The 3,807-nt window shown below is 25.8% G+C and overlaps 1 protein-coding gene across 1 annotated transcript in view; it reads right to left on the bottom strand.

Annotated features, from left to right (window-relative positions):
- Window positions 1-3,535, bottom strand: part of LOC111678925 — a 31,008-nt gene extending 27,473 nt beyond the window's left edge. Inside the window, exon 1 of the mRNA XM_023440383.2 lies at window positions 2,833-3,535. The gene's annotated coding sequence lies outside the window, so the exon portion shown is untranslated. The remainder of the gene's footprint in view (window positions 1-2,832) is intronic.
- Between the last annotated feature and the right edge of the window lie 272 nt (window positions 3,536-3,807).

Below are 3,807 nucleotides of genomic sequence, written 5' to 3'. Positions count from 1 at the left end.
TATTAAGGTATTGATGAGAATGATTTGATTTATTTGCTTAAATAAATTCCAAGTAATTTATTCATAATCATAATTAGCGTTCAATTAGACAAATTAAATGTTAATTCTCTATTTCAGTGTGATATTTAGTCATCGTTGAAATAGAAACTAAATCTTTTTTACATAATTTATTTTTTACGTTTTGTTTTATTTTAGTTATTCTTCTTTTCGTTAAAACTCATTTTATGGCGAAAAAATTTTGTTTAATTACTTTTGTTTTAAGCGCTAAGATATCGATTTCAAATGAAAATAAGTTTTTATGGTCAATAAATAAGATTGAGAAATTATGAAAAAAAAAACAATATTGTTCAAACTTGAATAAGAAAAAATATAAAACGCCATTAGAAGCATCATTATTTTTATTTGCTCTCAATTGTTGCAGTGTTGTAGTAAATTATATTTTCACAAAAAAATAAAGAAGTGTTTGTTGTGTGTACCAAGTACGAAAACAGCAGATCGAAAGGTGTGAAAGTATTGTTGATAAGTTAAGACAACTCTTGAAAGCTGATTTTGTAGCATTTCTTTTATAATAAAGTGTAAATTAATTTCATTTGTTGTGTTTGCTAAAATATTTTACGTTTTTTTTTATTTTGTTGTGTTTTTCCATTATCTGTTGGTTTAAATTTGTTATACAAATATACAAAAATTTTGCGCTTATTTGGTCGGAGTTTGAGAAAATACATATAAATGAAATGTTTTGTAAAAAATTGTTATAAAAGAATAGAATATTTTTTAGATCCATAGGTAGTTAGACTAGGATAATTTTGTGAATGTTATGTATATAGATCACAGACAACATGTGGGTGGGCCATTTCAAAGTTTACACCATGTTTTAGTGATCAATAAAGTGAAAAACTAATTTGATCTGCTTTTCAGTGAATTTTACGAGTAAAGCAAAAAAATTTGTATTCTCGATAATTTATTGAGAGCTACAAATTGTTTTTCAAGGGAACTGTTGTTTAAATAAACAATATCAATACAACAATAAAAGAACAAAAATAAATAAGCAAAAAAACATTAAAGACATGTTTGTTAAATTGAATAAAAATGAATTATATCACGAAATCTTTGAATATGTATATTGACAAACTTAAATTTGGTATTTTTATTTTTTTTTTAATAAAAAACAAAATTGTACCCATTTTTAGGCCAATTTATCTTCAGACATTTTACGATATTCTATTAGAAATATATTTGTGCTTCTAAGAAAATTATTTCGAATGCATACTTTTGTGAAACCAGTGACATCTCATAGTGACATTATTCTTAAACAACCAAATTAATATCACTCGTTCTCTCATTCAACCATTCATTCATTTTAAAATACATTTACTTACTCATTTAAACATTTACACACTTAATGCACTCACAGTAACTAAACTTACGTTGTTTTGACAACGTATGCATCAAAGTCAATGTCATAAACTAGAAGAATGCAAACACGCCACTTTAGAGAATATTACTTGTGTATAGTTGAAGACTCTTGCTGTGCTAGCAATATTCTTTTAAGTTCTAGTTTAAGTTGTAGTTAGTTATCTTTTCTTTAATTTTCATCACTTAACAAAGAGTAGATACATCTAATGACTGACATACAGACGGCCTGACAAAGCCTGACAGAAAGTCAAACAGCCAGACATTAAGACAGTCAGATATGATTGTGCCTTTGTGACTAAATTAATTAAATTAAAAGTTTCCTGTTAAAGTTTTAAAGGCATAGCTGAAAACTACACACCAACACAAAGAAATAATTGCACATCCATTCATTCACATTTACAAAGTAGAGAACGAACACACCTCTTTCTATTGTTTGATTGTTATTAGTCCGCGGTTGTTGCATTTTTGAACTCATTTTTCGTCATTTTTTTTTTTTGTTTCTTTTAGTGAAATGTTACAATATTTCATTTTTATTTGTTGCATAGATAAATCATCATTCACAATAATGACAAAAAGAACACTTTTCAAGAGTTTTAAAATTGACTGAGTAGTCGTATGATAGTTAGAATAAATGTACTGTATTTTAGCAAGAATTAATATTCTCTTTAGATTTTTTTGTTGAATATAAAATTTAAAGATTTAATTTGTAGTACCAAAATCCGAATAAGCTAAATTCAGTTTATTTTGCAATACCAACAAGTGATTTATGTTGTAGTTGTCACAAAAAGTAAGTTTCGGAAGTAGAATTTAACTGGTAATTTTTATAAATTAAATGGAAATCAGTGCAAATCATTGAAAATCTGTCTGTACAACAATTCTTAGAAATACAATATATTCAAAATTGATTGGTTTTTTTCGAGAGTTCCGAGAAAAAGCATTTTTAAGAAATGATATAAAACGATTTTTAGTGGGTTTGAGAATCACATTATTTTCATTTTTTATTGTCCTAGGGCACCCTAATATATATACAGGTTTTTTTCTCAAATGAGTGTAATTTTTTAAAACAAAAACAAGTAAAAACTCATTTCGGCTATTGTTTCCACACAATTTTCTGACATTCTTAAAATATCCGTTAAAAATTTGTATTAATTTTAAGACCTACACCACTATAAAGTATAAATAAATTTATTTCTTTGACCTACAAATTATAAAGTTTATGTTTATACTAGTATATAAAAAATAAGAAAATAATGTTCCTTCTTTGTTGCTGTTTAATGTTTATGCCTCTATTGTTATGAAATATCAACAATGTTGCCCATATAGCTGATTATTAAGCGTTATTTTTAGTACTTTTATAGAAATTTACAATTATTATTTAAGTATTATTTAAGGTACGTTCATAAATGGTCAGTAACTCACCAGATCAAAAAATATTAAATGTTATATTTTTATATTTGTATTTCAATATTTATTAATGTTGTTGTAATGTGGTTATATGGATTAATATATTTTATATTGCATATTGAGTTAATAAATTTACTTTGTTTAACTTTTCAACACTTGATTTAAGTTTGTTGTTGGTTTTTTTTTTGTTTAAACAAAATTTAACGTGTAACACGCCAACAAGTTGTATTTCGTTTTTCTCCACTTCTCAAATGATTTTAATCTTTAACTATTTTTTTATTACGATACGAAAACATCATTTTAATCACTGCATGTAGTGTGCTCGATTATCTAGATTCAACAGCTAGACACAACAACAAAAATTTAGTAGTAACTATTATTAACAAATTTTTTATGTTTTAATTTTTTAACCGGAGAAATGGTTGGGGTTGTTAATATTTAAATTATTTAATTTAGATTTTTTGTATGAAAAATATATTTGATTTATTTTGTCACTGATTTAATTGTAGTATTATTTAATAAATTAATTACACACTTGCTGTTTGTTTTTTTCTTTTCCCTTTTTTGTTTGTGGAACAGGTGGTTTTTAGTTTAAATTATAACGTTTAATATTTGTACTATATTGTATTTGTTTAATCTATTACAATTTTCTCTCAGAAATATTTTTTCTTATTTTCCGTTTTAATTTTCCGTCACGCGTTTTATCGGTGTATGCTGGTCAATGGCAGACAGCGAAATGCGAGTTGTGTATTTTTGCTAAAATAAAAATCTTCTTTATGTTCGCAATAATAAAAAAGCCGAGCAAAATAAAGAAGAAAAAAAAAACAAAACATTCATTCGTTTGTTAGTTTTCTCCGTATAATTCTACAACAAAATACACACACAGACTAGAAACGTCATAAACATCAACATTGTTGTCACCCTTTACCACCCTCACGTTTTGTCTCTTCAATCGAACGAACACAACAACCCCTTGACAGGTTGCTGTTT

The sequence above is a fragment of the Lucilia cuprina genome, chromosome 3 (assembly GCF_022045245.1).
Source record: "Lucilia cuprina isolate Lc7/37 chromosome 3, ASM2204524v1, whole genome shotgun sequence".
Lineage (NCBI taxonomy): Eukaryota > Metazoa > Arthropoda > Insecta > Diptera > Calliphoridae > Lucilia > Lucilia cuprina.
This window is presented reverse-complemented; position numbering and strand designations above follow the sequence as displayed.